The sequence below is a fragment of the Melozone crissalis genome, unplaced genomic scaffold (genome assembly GCF_028551555.1).
Source record: "Melozone crissalis strain CALT ecotype California unplaced genomic scaffold, PUWL_Pcris_2 ptg000042l_1, whole genome shotgun sequence".
NCBI classification, from domain to species: domain Eukaryota; kingdom Metazoa; phylum Chordata; class Aves; order Passeriformes; family Passerellidae; genus Melozone; species Melozone crissalis.
In genome coordinates this window covers 380,460-397,410 of record NW_026535820.1, presented here as the reverse complement: position 1 = coordinate 397,410, position 16,951 = coordinate 380,460, and the positions used below count along the sequence as shown (strand labels likewise).

Genomic DNA, 16,951 nt, shown 5'->3' with positions numbered 1-16,951 from the left:
CCTCTCTACCCAATAAATAATGAGGTATTAATTTTTGATAAAGGTGTTTCCTGATGGGCAAACATTGTGGACACAAAATCTTTAAATTCTACTAAAATTCTAGCAGTTATATTTTCTATGTATTTTGATGAGTAGGTTAATAATATGGATGCTTTAATAAATACATTTAAAAAAAATCTGTGAGGTAACGGAAAATGTTGTAAATGTTTATAAATTTTGGTCTCTTTTTACCGCCATTGTTCTTTTGTTATACATATTATTTATGACACAGGCTTAGATTTTGAACTAAAATAAGATGTGTGCACAACAGAAATCAAATGAAAGGAACTAGTCCCCAGAGAAATACGCAATCCTTTTGTAGAACCTAGCTTTAATGTAGACCAGTACTTAGCATATTCACAACTTATGAAATGGGTGTATGTTGAAACAAAATATCAACCAGATCTATTCTCCTCACAATGTTTATTTTATGACTACTTTCTTTTGAAATAGAGCAGGGTAATGGTAATATGTATGTAGACTAAATAGGTTGTGTTTTCTCCAGCAGTAATCCCTCACAAGTACAAGGCAGAAACACTGTGTTTTTCCAATACAATCCAGCAAGGGCAAATGACAGCCTTACCTGATGGCTGATATCTTTTATAGTATAGCTGTGACATATTTTATGCATCACAAAGAATGATCAAATGTTTCTCTGGAACCTTTCTGTCATGGAATGTGGCCCCATGTCCCATGTATGCCTTTACTTTGGCCTATAATACACCTAAATACTAAATTAAACATTTATTACCAATCGGTAATTATTCTGTAATCAGGCTGCATTTAAGAACAGAGTAAAATATTTATTTTGTGTTATATTTAAAATTTATTGGATTTTAGTATATGATAATGATTGGAATATATTTAAGATAAATAGTGCACATACTTAGTAATAAAAATGCCATGGTAGGCAATTAATTAATTTTAAATGGACCATATGCTTATATTTTGGAAAATAAAATAGAATACAGCTTGGATGTACGTGGATTTTGGAATTTAATGTTTTAAAGATTCTTACTTATAAAATTATGTTGATATATTTGACACAAAGCCTCTTAGCAATTTAACTATCCTGAGTTCTTCATTATGTTAAGTATTTTTAAAGCAAGGTTCAAACACAGATTTGACATCTAATGCAATATATATTTTAGAGTAAGAATAGTGCACTTCGCTGGTCACAGGGTTGGTTCTCCACACAGACTTCTCGTGTCATTTGAGAGATCTAAGGTATCCAGTAAGATGGATTGTAAAAGTGACAGTTGCCTTGCCTCTGTGGAAGGGAAGTGGGAAGCTAGGAGCACACAATAAGTCTTCATAACAATGATGGTTATTTAGCAACCAGTTCAAAACCTGAATGAAAGGCAAGCCATAACAACACATGGCTCTCTTGACAGGGCAAAGAAATCTGTTCTGCATATTAACTGTGTTTTAAAGTAAACTTCTCTTATGCAATTTGGGTTTAGTCATAATTGGAAGGGGGCAGACATCAATATTTATAGCCATTAAGCATCAGTTATGAGGGCAATATATCACTATTACAGTAATAGAGGAATTTGATCCGGGCAGAACTCAGGAGGAGACCTCTCATTGTTTCACCAAGCAAAGCTTGTGGGTTTGCTTTTCCATTTTGAGATTTTTTGGTTCCAGGACTCAAATGCTTTTGACTTTGTATCTCACTGACATGATTGGAGCACTCCAAGAGATCTGTTAGGAAGACCTCTCCTGCTGAAAGAATAGAAAGCAATAGGAATTGACTTGGCCCACAACTTGCCCATTAGAAACTTAGATATTACTTTGGAAAGCACTATAATAAAAAATAGCATAATAACACTAAATAGAAAATATTACCAAACTGTGCTCTTATGGAGAAATTAGATAAGATTCAGTCATAGATTCACATCTATGCAGGGTAATCAAGAAGGGTTTTTTTATCAGTTAATGGCTTACACACTCTTCAACCAGTGGCAAGTGTTAGACTTTTAATTTTTTGTCTTTTATATATTCCAGTGTCTATATACCATTTTCTGCTGCACCAAAAGATGGGGACTGAGTTTTCTTTTCTTACAATACCTTTTGTACCTTGCACAGGTAAGTAGTTGCCAGTCAGACATCATGTTCATCTGCAAATTTCTATTTCTTTCTTCACTCTAGAGTGTTTCTTCTGTTCATCCTTACATACCTTATTTTGGCCAACACTGTGTAGACAAAACTCTCTCCTTTTTTTCTCAGCAGTAGCCCTGGGAAGGCATCATTTTTAAGTGGCATGAATCATGAGCTTCATTTCTCTTTGAGACACCTAAAGAAAAGAGAAGGTGCTTTGATTAGTGAGGTTTAGAAAATGGAAGTAGCATTTGAAGGGAAAAAAATAGAAAGTGGACAGAAAAAAAGATAAAAAGAGGATAAAAAAATGCATTTTCTGATTTTTTCTTTTCATAATCTTCCTTTAAAATACTGCTCAATAACAACACTTTTCCTATTGCAGTAATGAAGTGCATTATTTGCCAATGTGACCAAAAAATTCTCTTTATGGATAGAGGAAAAAAACAAATAAATTTCTTGGGAAATTTCCTGAGTGGGAAGTCATAATTAAATTCTAAGATCCTTTTTCTATGTCTCACAATCTAACACATAAGAGCAGAAGAATTGAGAACTATCCCGACCTACTTAATAGAACCTTTCAAGTCCAATAAGAAGAAAGCAGACAATATCCCAAGAAAGAAAAATGCTCTTCCTATACGATTGTCAAGGTTAGATTCAAACCACTGAGATTTTTATTACTTTCTATGAGTTTCCTTGCTTCTATGTGGAAAAGGAGAGCAGACAATGTTTACAACACTTGAGCTGCTTTCAGAATTCAGTGAGGGCAGCGTAATCTTAGAAGCACATTATACAGCACAGTAAGTTTGGGAAGAAGACCTTAGTTAATGGATCAACTAAAGTCATGTATTTAAAGAAATACAAAATATTCACATCTTACCAAAGCCATAAGTATTTTCAATTTAGACATTTCTGTAACAAGCTTTGATTAGTTTTTTTTTTAGGTTTTTTTTTTTTTTTTGTGGGTTTTTTTTTTTGTATTTTTTTTCTTTTCCTTTTTCTTTGTTTTTTTTTTTTTTTTTTTTTTTTTTTGTGGTTGTTGTTGTTGTTGTTGTTTTGTTGGTTTTTTTAAATAGGTTTGGGGTCCTGGTTTGGATTTTACACTTAGAAGCCACTCTTACAATCAGCAAGAAAAATTCTCTACAGAGAAAGTATGGAGAATTTCAGGGTAGAGACCTGTTTTCATTCAGGGTAGAGACCTGTTTTCATTTATTTCTAAACTGTTGGTCTACACTTGTCAAACCTAATATAGATTATATGGTTCATGAGAAAGAAAAAATCATGCTCAGGTAATTTTTAAACACTGAACTCTCCTCTCCTCTCCTCTCCTCTCCTCTCCTCTCCTCTCCTCTCCTCTCCTCTCCTCTCCTCTCCCTTTACTCAGATTTACTTAAGTTTTTTAAGGGCCAATAGCCCTCAAAGCATTTCTAGTGCATCACAGTTCTGACTTGCCATATATTTATTTATGACCTTTGTCAACAACAGATGAGCAATTGTACCTAAATTGCATGGTGATCATGTGGCATGGGTAATTATCCACTAGAGTTTGGGAAGGGAATATCAGACAACTTCTCATCTAAAACAGAATTAGAAAACAGGTTTATAGTGGTATACCAAGACAAAGTTGTAAATGTACTTTGGTTAAAATATATACCTGCAGTACTATCTTAATTAATGGAGAATCCTAGGGTTCAGTTAATTTAACAATCAAATACATAGACCTTTTTTTTACACAGAAAATATATACTAATATTTCTATATTTCATTAATATAGGATCCATATTTCAGCTGGAAAATCTCTCACAGAAGCTGAGCAATCAGCCTCTCTGGGTATGGTATAGTAATGTACTAGCTTGTGTGTATGAGGTCTTATTATAGAGATGTCAGTTTTAGTTTGAAACATAAACATATTTTTATTTATACATTAGTGATTATAGTGATCAATGACCATCTGTGCAGTATATTAGAATTTGGTTTTGATCAGTAGAAAGCAATTATTCATAAAACTCAAAACAGAAGGCAAAGTTGTGAAAGAAAGGAGAAGAATTATGTCCTTCTTACAGGGAAGGTAATTTTAATATAGACGAGATTGGCCCAAGTCCTGCAGTTTGGATTGATAGATTATCTAGCAGAACTATCATTTCAATAATCTCAATGACAGTGTAGCAGTGGATACTTGGTACAATATTATAAATTAAATTTACTGCAAATGTCATTGAAGAGAATATGGAAAGAGATCTGTCATTTGTATTTGTAGAAGTTAATATAGGGAAAAATTTAAGATTCTTTGACAAAACATAACAAAAATGATCTACATGATATAGTTATGCTACCAGTTGTCTAAAAGAATTCTTTCGTTACTACTTTGCTCATTAGGATTCTTGAATTATCCTAATATTTGTTTGATCAGAGAGGGATTATATCCTTTTAAACACAGATATATTCTTTATTAAATTTCTGGATTTAAGAATATCCAACATCCATTTTTCAGAAGCACTTTTTTTTTTCAGAAAGTATGAACAGCCTCTGTCTAATTACAGTCTACTTATGCAACTGTAAGCTAACTATGAATTGGAAAATAAATATTCACCTCCATACAGAGTTATATGTTGGCCTGACAGTGATGTTTGCAGCATATATACACGTTGGTGGTATAACAGTTCTGGAACACACGGGACTAAGGAAAAATAATAAAAGAATTCTTTCAGTTTGCAGTCTTTGTAGCCTTTCTTTGCCATCAAAAGGTCATAAATAATGTAATCTAAAAACTATAAGTAAAACTTGCAAAAGACTTGAATTTGCAGGCACCTGAAAATTGTTTGCAACACATTGGAGCTAATTCTCTTTGAAGTTAGAATTTATAAGTTGAGATGAACTTCCTTCCCTAAGGGAATTTATTGGGAATTATCTTTGAAAGCAGAAATCTGCCATTAGTATAAAGTGCAATTAATGCAAAAAAAGCCTACTTGTTGTGTTTTGTAGTGTTGTGATTTGTTTAGTTTGGGTCTTTTTTTAAGGGATGCTGAAATCCAAAAAATGGACCTAAAAATAAAATATATTTAAATTTAACCTTCATTATGTCATATCTATATCTACAAAAAATATATCCGCATATTTTTAGATTAATCAGCAAGCTGGAAAATGTAAGAGATCCAATAAGTATTAATTATGCTAGTTTTAACGAATAATTGAAATAAAAAATGGAATTGTTCTAACCAACGTCCAACGCAAAATGTATTCCTATAGAGAGGATATCAGATGGGTCCCTAGAGACCTCAGTTCTATTTTAAGCCTGCTACTGGCTTACTTTGAAACTCTTGGCAAACCACTTAACATTTTTTTGCATAATTTTCTCCACCTAAATAATGACAAGTTTCATAAGGTACTTTGGAAGCATATACTTCCAATAGGTGTAAACGAGTATTGTTGAGTGCATAGTCATTATTTGTAATATAAATAACTCATAAAGTTATGAAAAAATGCTCAACATCTAGATTACTATGAGATTGTTGGTACTGCTCTGCCTAATTTCGAACTATGTTGTACCTTCATAATAAACACTTGCATGGCTGAAAATATGTCCTCTCTTGACTCTTAAGACAAAGAAAATCAGAAAAAATTGCACATAACTATATTTTTCCTTATTTCTGTCTTTTTATTCCCATTTTCCTCCTACTTTCTTCAATGTTGCCAGCAGGTCAAGATCCTTTCCTGCTACTCAGCTGTGGTGAGACCACACATGGACTGCTGAGCCTAGTTCCGGGGTTCTTAGATCAAGAAGAGAGCCCAACAAAGGACCGCAAAAATGATCCAGGCACTGGGGAATCCCTCAGAGGTAAACCTGATCAGTTTGGAAAAGAGGGCACACGGTAGAGATCTCATCAAATGTGTATAAATACCTACAGGCGTGATGAGGGGCAATGGCAAAGAGGGCAGAACAAGGACCAGAGCCAGTGGTCAAAAACTGAGACAGGAAGCTCCATTTGAAAATCAGAAAACATTGTTTTTCCATGACAGTGACCAAGCACTGGCACATTCAGGTGTCAGTTGTCACTCAGAGAGCTTGTAGCATCTATTCTTGATGATATTCAAAGATCACATGGATGTGTTCTTTGGTAGTGCGTTCTAGGTGGTCTTGCTTGAGCAGGGATTTGGGACAAGAACGTTCCTAGAGGTCCTTTCCAACCACAACCATTCTATGATTCTGTGATTTCAGATATTAGTAATTTGCCATTCAAACACTTCAGCATTTACATTTTTTTCTGAGGTACTCCCACTCCACCAAAAGCACATTTCCCCAACTATTTCATATTCTAAAAATTTGATTACACTTATATAACAGTGACACTTACTAAAGACATATATTGTGCTGTCTGTAATTCATCAAGGAAAGCTAGATCAAAAGAATTTCTCGTAATTCCAGAATATGCCTGCACTTGCAATGTGAACTGAGTGTGTTTATTGCATGTATAGTAATTAAGCTGTTGTGGAAAATACCATACCAATTATTTCAAACAATCCAAAAGGAATGTATAACATTAAATGAATCTGCTTCTGCTGTAACATATTAAATAATTAAGAAAAAAAAATGGAAGGAGAAAGGTGCTACTGTCACATTGAGAAAATCTGATATTTTGATTGATTCTATCTATATCTATCTATCTATCTATCTATCTATCTATCTATCTATGTTCTGTTGAATATCATGTGTCTCTTTTTCTCTTTCAGTTATCCTTTCCTGGTGGACAAGAAATTGGTAAGACTTTCTTAGTCACCAATGGGTGCAGTCTGGTTCCATTTGTCTAGAAAATTGAAACCAGTGTGTCAAAAGGGGATAGAAAATCTGTCATGACCACAAGGATGTAGAGGATGATAATTCAAAACAGCTTGCAGTGACTGCCATCTTTAAGCCAAAGCTCATATTTACCACTGAAAAAATATAGATTATTACTTCTACACAGGGTTCTTTGTCCTCACATTTCTTTGGAACTATTCCTTAATTCAAATACTTTAGCAAATATATTTGACAATTATTTTAATTTCCAACACAGTATTTATACAATTGCAATAATAATCAGACTTGCTATCCTTTGGGGAATCTACTATCAAGGAAAACATTAAAAAGTAAAAAATTTCTGGATGCCCCTAGGATGAACACATTATTTGAAATACCCCTCATTTTAAGACCATTGAGTACATATGACTGAACAATTACGTCATACCCTTGTCTGCTGACATAGCCAAAGCAACCTTCAAACACATAGAAAAAGCCTTTAGCACTTTAGCCTGTACAAAGCACAGCTCAATGCCATATAAGGAGTTTTTTACAAACTCTTATTTATATCACTGTTTGCAATTGTTGACTTTTTTTCTTAGTTATTAGAGCAAAAATATGCTATGCTGATTATAGAAAGAATTTGTTTTGTTTAAGTTGTTGGGGGAGTTTTTTTGACACATTTCAGTATGGTTCATCAAAGCATGAAATGACTATGATTTATTGCAGAGAGCAATTTCCAGCTGAGACAAAGCTATTGGAACTTCTACTGGCCCAGCTGGAAGGAGGGAATTTTCTTGGAGTAAATAAGTAATTTTCTTGTGGAGTAAATAAGTACAGACTCTAAGTGTCCTACTTTTAGTTACAACCACAGTAATATGCAGAACGTATGTGCATACTAAATCTAATCACCAGTACAGACATGGCTAATGAATTACACTTCCTGTAATATTCAACCTCCATATGGTAGGTACAATATTTATCACGCCATATGCTTGATACCACGGACAAGAGTACATTCTGTAAACATGATTATGACACCTTTTCATTGATTCAAGAAGTGGCATTGAAACAGAAACTGTTTCAAGCTTCTGCCAAGATGGAATAGCTGAGAGGAAGTCAGTAAAGTATTACCAGAAGTTTCCCCAGCAGGAATGTTTTTCTCCAAGGAGACCTCAGTATCAAAACAAAGAACAACTCATCATGGCTAAAATACCTCAAATGATTTCACAATGGTGAATATTATCATTTTTAGTTGAAGATTTTATTGTCAGATTAATGTTTCTCTATTACACCTGCTATCCTCAGTAGATGTCCATAAACTGTAACAAAAGTACTGATATCTAACCCATATGGAGGTACTTATGCGCAGGCATCATCTGGAACTGAATCAAACTTTTCATGGGGATTCAGTGGCTTAAACACAAGCTCCTGATCCCATTAGCAAGTCCAAAAGTCTCCAAGTCATCCGCATGTAGCTATCACATGACACACAGGATCTGCAGAAGACTCTACCCTTCTTCAACAAATTTTTAACTTGTCTGATCAGGCAAGCAAATTTTGTCCTTACTGTTTTATACAGCTGAGATTTTAAGAGTTCTTGGCTATCACGAATCTATGAAAATAACTTTGAACTACTGCCTTTATGTTTTCTACCCTGACTGCATGAAAATCTGGTCCCCTATATTTTTTTCCCCATAATGCTTGTAGTGACATATAGTTTAACGTATAACTTCTTATCTAAATACTGATGTAATGTTGGTTTTGTAAACATTATTCAGATCATACCTAAATATCTGCAAAAAAATATTTTGTGTAGATTATCTATACATCAAATATTTTTCCCATATTAAAAAAATCTTTTAAGTGCTGAAAGAGCCATTATTCCTTTCATAAATTTTGGAAAACACTAGTTTGTTTTTTCATTTACAAAAAGACTAAGATCTGTCTTCAGAGATTATTATGAAACTTAAAACATTCACAAAAAATGATATAAGAAAATATCAAAAATATAAATCACCTTTTGAAAAATAAACCAGATTTTCTTCAGTAGGAGTAATCATAAGAACAAGAATTCACACATCAAAAATAGTTATTGTTAAGTTCATGAAAATTATGCCTATTATAAAGGGCAATAATAATTATGAAAGAAAATGAGGTTCTAGAAAAATATGTAGTCATCAGAAAAAAGGGTTTTTCAAACAAAAAAAAAAATAAAATTAAAATTAAAATCACTACTGGTTTTCAAAATATGTCATGTACAAAATAACATTTTCTTTCATTACTTATCCAACCGTCCTCTCAATGACCTAATACGAAAGCCTTTAGTAGGGACTTTTAAAAAAATCTCTATTTTTCATTCCTTACATTTCCAGAGAAAGACAATGCAATTTTTGCCACCAAAAAGCCTACAACTGACACACCATGTCCAATACACAAGCCCTTTCCCTCTTGTAAATGTTTGAATTATGCCTAAAGGAGTTTGTTGCAATTATGCACATATACAAAGTCCTCTAATTATCAGCATTCTTTGTACATAAATTGTCCTTCTATTTCATCTTTAAGTAAAAATTTGGCAATAGAAATGTCATAATTGGTAATTTGTGATAATTTTTTATTCTTTGTTTCCTAAATGTTTATCACAGGAAATAGCTCTGGAAGCAAGCAACTATTTTTCAAGGAAGAAACTATTTATCTTGGCAAGGATTACAATAAGGCTTTTTTTTTCTTGTTTGGAGGATGAGCCCATTGGGGGTTTTTGTTGTTGTTGAAAAGAAAATAGACCAAGCCAAACCAAGGGAAAACATGGTAAGCTAGACAGAACCATGACTTTGAAAACTAATTTATCCCAATTTCTGAATAGGTTTTTTAAGTATTGCCATTAGGTTTTAGGTACATTAACACAGATAGCAAGGATTTGGGACTTGCTCCACATGGTCTCAGTCCCAGCTGCTACTGTAAATAAGTTTTAATTGCTAGAGAGTAGAATACCAGGTAGTGTCACATTGGAGGATGACTTCAGAAACAGCTATGGAAAAATGGATTTGAATTTCAATGTTACCTTGGGTAAATTGGGACCTAATTATTCACATTCAACCTTCTGAAAACCAGCGGTAGGATCAGGTAGTTTCACTCAGCAGGCAATGCACAGGAAGGTCTTCACAGTCCACCTCGAGATCTCCATGTCTCACCCATCAGAGAGAAAATCATGATAAGTAACAAGATGCAAAATTTTAGCTGTTGAAAGTAAGCTGATTTAAAGGCTGCCAATAAATAATCAGAAATTGAAGAATGATATTTAAAATGAAAAGGATTAAAAATGAGTGAAGAAAGGTAATATAAAAGGGAACTAAAATAATTAGATATTAAGGAAGATGGAAAAAAAATAGAACATGAAATAAGGTATAAAATATAACAGAAGAGAGGCTAAACTGGAAATAAAAAGCATTCTCTAGTTTTTAATGGGAAATAATCATAGAATGTTAATCTAAAACTCCAGAGGTTCTTGGAAAACCTTGAGAAACTATAAATCAAAGAATGAAGGGAAGATGGAAAGCAGGAAAAGCTGTAGAGGTAGATTTGGTTATGCTTCATGTTCATGCTGAAATTTCACAATTTTTTCCCCAATCGGATTTAGTACATGGGATTTGACTTAATTTTTTTTTTTAATACATGAAAAGTACAGGAATTGTAATTTTTTTGCGTGCTCTGATAGCAACTGGTGTGTATATAAGCTAGTGCAAAAACCCAAAAAATCCCCCAAAATGACAGCAACAACAAAACCCAAAACCAGAACTAATTATGAGAATGACATAAGTAGACAATAATGAAGGGAATGCTTTAACAGTATAGCTTTTAAGGCAATTTCATTGGTTTCAATGATAATGCAATGGTTTTAGTGCAGTGGCCAAATTTCTTATTATGTGTTGTATTAACTAGTCATATGGAGTAAGTTAAGAATGAGGTGGTAAATTTACTTTTGTTGGTTTAATCCAGACCTTTAACTTCACTGTTTTACATTTAATAAAATACATTATCAAATAGAAGCATGACATCTCCTTATGAAAAATGTTTTATCTACATAAAGGCAAATTAAAGAGCAGGTGGTGGATTTAGAAGAACCTGCATCAACTGTCATTCCATACCATGGAAAGAAATATTCTCATTGTTGGTTAGAGAATATCACAAAGAGTCAAATCCAAAGCTAAGTGAATCATTTCTCCTAGAATTCATAATTACTCATCCAGCGAAGGATTTCATTATGGTGCATCTGGGGTGGGATGAAGCCCTGTGATAGAGAAAAAATGAACACATTTTAAATCTGATTATATGCGAATATTTGAAAATTATATGTACCTTCAAAAATGTATTCTTATTAGAAAATTTTTGGAGCAGCTTCAATATTTTATCCTGTTAATGAAGGTAAGAAGGTAAACTCATGATTTCTAAACAAAAATCTCCTGGCGTAATATTTCAAGTATACCATACAAATACTCCTGAAATTCTGCAAGGTGGGTGCCCCACAATAGTTACCTATCAAGCTGTGCTGACTCCAAGGAAATTGCAATAATTTTTTTCTCCAACCCAGCTATCTGAATTATAGTCAGCATAGAAGTTCTAAGGCTTTGCAGTTTGGACAGTACCGGAGTCTGACAACACATTGTAAAATAAAGCTCTATTGAGACAGTAGAAAAGACAAGCAACAGAATGCCCATAAGGCAACTTTCACAATCCCTAATAGGAAACACAATCTCTAATAGGATCATAACTGATATCTTGTCTATGGTGGAGTGCCAGGGACACTTGGTCATCTGGCCACAACAGTCAACCATGAAAATATCTTTGGAATCTGAGTTAGAGTTGCAGCACCCCTTGGTTCCACCACTGGTTCCACCAATGGGAGTGAGATTTGGGAGAATTGTACATGATGTGAATAACCTGGGTGATATCCTGCCTGCAGTCCCTACCATGGTCAAGAGCACAGTGTCATCAGGCTGTCCTGTGCAGCCAATAGTAGTCAAGAGGCAGGCCATCAGAGTCTTTAAAAAAAGTGTATATTTGGTAATTGTAATACATAGATCAGCTTGTATTCAAGATGAGCTTTAAATTACCAATTTCTTACTCCAGGATATGTCAAAATGCAGAATAGCAGTTAAAGCCACACAACTCCTTTTAATGTTTACTTCTGAAGTAGCCATATGTCTAAACACCAGATTTTTAAAGTATTTCATGGCCTCTAGGTAAAAAAGGCACACCTAATAGGTTTTTCAAAAATACCCTGGTGTCTAGCTCTCATTGATTTAATCAAGGGTGAAAGACAGGAATTAAATGCGGAAACAGTGATGATAGAATTCCTTTCAGACTGTCTTATATAATTGTCATATCCTGGAGAACAGGGAACTAGCTCATACTTGAAAAAATAAATGTTTTAGTTAATTTTATTATGTTACTTAACATAAAGTTGCTTAGCTACCACAGTGGTATCTCAGAAAATCCTGCTTCAGGGAGCTTCACTATTTTTTTCCTTTTGAACAAACATCCAGAGCAGCACAAACCTCATTGTATATGTCATTTCAGTAATATGTTTCTGCTACCTTCCAAGATCCCTTTCATATTTTCTGTGACTTGTAGTTACAGTGCTAATTCAGACTAATGTTTTACCTCTGTGTCACTGATTTGTATTTAGAAGGGTATCCTCACCTTGTGTCCCTGTGAAGCACATGAATCAAGAGAGAACAAGCATTGTATTTTACAGAGGGAGTTGTCTGCCCCCATTAACAATGTACAGGATAGTATTTGAACTACAGACCCTAGGGCACAGCAAAACCCATGTCTCATTTCAAGTCAAGCCAAGGAGACCATATCACAGGGGAGCAGCTGGGAGTGTTCCTTAGAGCATCAAGGAGCATGATGTTAGCAAAAGCAGGATGAAAAAATTAACGAGGCATTTTGGAAAGAAGTCTGTACACTTCTGTATTTTTGCTTGAAAATGATAAGGGAATGGCTTTCATGAACAATGAGGTTCCCTCCATCTGTGGCTTTCCTGGTTAATTTTCCTCTACTGTGAAGGCAGAGACATCCTTCCAGAAGATGTAGCTAAGGAGGATGTGTGACTCTGCGACATTCTTCAAAGCTCAGTATTTTTTTCCTACTCAATCTGAGTGCAGGTCAGTCACTTTGCAATGAAGATAAAATGACACATTGGAAAACTAAATATAGGACTAACTTGAATAATTTATCTCTGTGTTTTTAAGGAAAGTATTACCATCTATTTTCACATTAATTAATTCATTTTAAGCAGGTAGTGTAGCTACCATTGTCTGTTATACAATTTCTAGCCAAAATGCATAGAAATGCTACCCATCTACAAAAAAACCTCCAACCTCAAAGAAAATACCTTCTACCTGTACAAAACACCTTCCACTTTTAATAAGCCATGCTGTCTAGTGAAATGATAAAACAGATGTGTTGCAGAAAAAGGAGTTATCTATCCTTTTCCCTGAATTCCACATATCTCATTCAAAGAGTTCGCTTTTGATGCATAGGACTGAATCAGGTTTTGAACATTTTGTTCATTAAAATCTCACACTGAATCCATCCCCCTCCACAAAAATAATAATAATAATAATAATAATAATAATAATAATAATAATAATAGTAATGTAAAACTTTAAAAGCCCCAAAGCTTACTTTGGTCAAGAAGCCAATATAAAAACCTCTATTTTCCTGAAGGAAAGCATATCTTTAGCACTCCAAATGACAGGATCCTTTTGCAGGTCATTTTGTGGTCAATGTTACTAAAGAAATCATGAGATTACTGCAACAGCTCATTATATTCTGGTAATGTGGCAATTCCCATGAGTTCCTGCATGCAATAAAATTCTGGATGGTGAGTCTGCTAGATTTACTGTACACACTAATCCAGACCACCTCTGTGGGTTTTGAAGAAACGGCACTGATTTTGCCATCACCATTAGCCTACCCAAAGCAGGACACTTCTATACTACCTCTCCATACTCACTGCCTTCCCTCTGTACTACTGCTCAGCTCTTTGCATTTTCTATTCATTTGAACTGCAGATTAGGGCAATTTTGCACTAGGTAGTCAATTTATTTCTCAATTTTTAATGGATCAAATTTACCTAATTAATTTAAAAAGCTCTCAGATCAATTACAAACCAATGGATGAAAAACATTAGTCTGATTCTGCAGCAGTACTGGAAGTGTTTGAAAACTGCCAGCAAATATCCTCTGTTACTGTACCAAAATTTTATGGTGAGGAGTATAGTCAAATGTACATGATTCAAAGTCTGCATGAAATCAACAAGAACTTGCAAGATCATCTAGAAAGAGAAATATTCTGAAGGAAAATAATTATGTGAAATGAAAAAAAACCCCTACAAACTGCTTGAAAGAACTGGAAATAAATTTCTTGCATCTTTTTCATAACTTTTCTCCAGACTAGATGACTGCCTCTTACCTTTACCTATGTTACATTTTTCAGGTTCATTTCAGCTTTAATGATCCCTTTTTAAGCCTTTTAATAGAAAATCTATTTTTGGAGTATTAAGAACCACCTGCTTCAATTATTCTGTGGGATGAAGGTAAACATTTTGAAAGATTCTTTTGCTCCATTTTGTAATTTATGCCTTCCTCTGATTCTCACATTTCTCCTTACTGTTGTTTTGCTTAACCTTGTCCTTTTTCAAGTCTTAAACCTGGCTCTCTCCAAACATTGATTTTCTGAGCTCCTTTATTCCTTCCTCCATCACATGCCTTCCTCAGCTCTGGCCTCAAGCATCTTTCCCATCATCTCTTTTCAGACCACTTCAATTTGGCTTTGTTCTCTGGATCTACAGGATTTTCCTGTCAGAGCTGAGAATGCATGATCCAACTGTAACTAAGTGGGGTAAGGTAATGCTATGCTTTTTTTCTTCATGAACTATATAAATTACAATTGCCGACCCAAACTTCTGCTCCATAATTTTAGATCCGTCTGAAAGAACTCCAGCTCTACATGAAACAGCAATCTGCAGTGTGTTTCATACTCTAAGTATCTGTGTCCAGATCGCAAAATTTCATATCTTTGGTCTGTCTGCACAGCAGCTAGAGGATTTGGTGATTGCAACACAGTGATACACCTGAGTTAGCTTTACATAGGTACTGCAAATAACAATAGCAAAAGCATGGACTTCAACACATGAAGGTAAAAGTCCACAAGAAATCTGTTTATATTTCCTTGAGGGACTGAGTCATGCTATCTCTTCTGGACAAATAGAGCCCAAACTAGCTAGATTGAAGCCAGAGAAGGTATCTGCTTAAATTTTACCTCAGAGTCCCAAAGTGGGCATAGCCTAGGAAAGAATTATATGTTGTTATTAAATCAAAGTCATAGTTAATAAACACAAGTGTTTCATTATTACAGTAAAAAATACACTGAAAGTAAAAAATAATAAATAGATTCCAAGGTGCTAAGTAGATGCATCTAAGGTCACATAAAACTAAATTATATTCTATTATTGGAAAAATACTATGGGATCATTAATGAGTACTAATGATTAATCATTAATGAGGATTAATGAGTATTGTAACAAACCCCTGTAAAGAGGCAGAGTTAAGATTACTTGTGGAGGCTTCCTCACTATTTCCTAACACAGATTCTTAACTATATAACTTTAAGGTTTTCTAGAACAGGAGGCTAGGGGAATCTTTCTTTCCTTTTCACATTCTTTTCCTTTTGACATTCTTTTTCTTTTCTTTTTCTTTTCTTTTCTTTTCTTTTCTTTTCTTTTCTTTTCTTTTCTTTTCTTTTCCTTCCTTCTTTCCTTGGTTAGAAATTGCATCCAGGTATGAAAATCCTACACTTAAAAAGAATTCTCAGCTTGTTTATACATGGAAAGATCAAGCACACTCTAAAACCAGCTTACTTTGTTTTTTTCCAGCACTTTCAGTGCTTCATACCACAAATAAATCAGGAAGGGTTTTTTTCTCCCACACACAGTAAAATCTAAAATCCCATTGCTTCAGTACTCATTAGCAAAGAAAATAAGAGAAATATGATAAACAATATTATCTTTTACACTAAGGAAGTGAGTTGAATTTTTTTTAGTGATGACAGTGTTTGGCATTTTCTATATATCACATAAAATATATTATTCAAAGACACTGAATATTTATTTGAAATTATAGGACAAAAACTGTAAGTTTATTGGCAATGTAGTATTTGTTTCCCTAGTCATGTGCTGACATTGGCAATCATTGATGGTGCTTAGTTTCTGTTACTTTAGGACTTGCTTCTATGATGCTGAACACTTCTGTCATTAAAGTGAGGAAAACAAAAGGAAAGCAGTTTACAAAAGCATTCAGATGTCCATGATTAATAAGCATTTCCAGTAAAATTTATAATAACTGTAAACTTCAGGCATTATACAGAGTCACAGACTCATAGAATCATGGAATAGTTTGGTTTGGAAGGGACACCTAAAGTTCATCAACTCCAATGTCTCTTCCATGAGTAGCAACATCTTCAACTAGATCAGATTGCTCAGAACCCCATCCAATCTGATTTGACCATTTCCAGGAATGGGGCATATATAATCTTTCCAGGGAACCTGCTCCACTCTTTCAGCAACATCATTGTAGAAAGTCCTGTCCTCATACCAAGTTTGAATAGTGTCAAGAGATGGATGTAAAAAGAACTGTTTTGCACTCTTCATTTCACTGTTTTCCCAAAGACTTGTCATGGGAACCATACTCCACATGTCCTTATCCATAAATGAAGAAAATAATGTATGTGTAGATATAATCCTCCACTTAGTGATGGAGCCTGGCAAGGGGTTTTTCAGGCCGTTGTTTTCCCTGTGTTCCACACTATGTTCACATATTACCCTGTTTAATAACCAAAGATCATCAAATGTAAGGAAAGAACATTATCCCAACACTGTTGAACAAAATAAACATTTCTCAAGCCATATTCCAGCTCTTGAAACCATTGCTAGCTGGGGAATTTTATGCACTTGAGCAATTCAAAATTTCATTGAGA

The 16,951-nt window shown here is 34.2% G+C and overlaps 1 long non-coding RNA gene across 1 annotated transcript; it reads right to left on the bottom strand.

Moving 5' to 3' along the window:
- Positions 1-694: 694 nt before the first annotated feature.
- LOC128942737 (uncharacterized) lies at positions 695-10,059 on the bottom strand. Its single transcript, XR_008483636.1, has 3 exons — positions 9,972-10,059; positions 2,219-2,335; positions 695-763 (listed from the first exon to the last, which is right to left on the bottom strand). It is a non-coding gene; the product is annotated as an uncharacterized LOC128942737 (long non-coding RNA).
- Positions 10,060-16,951: the final 6,892 nt, after the last annotated feature.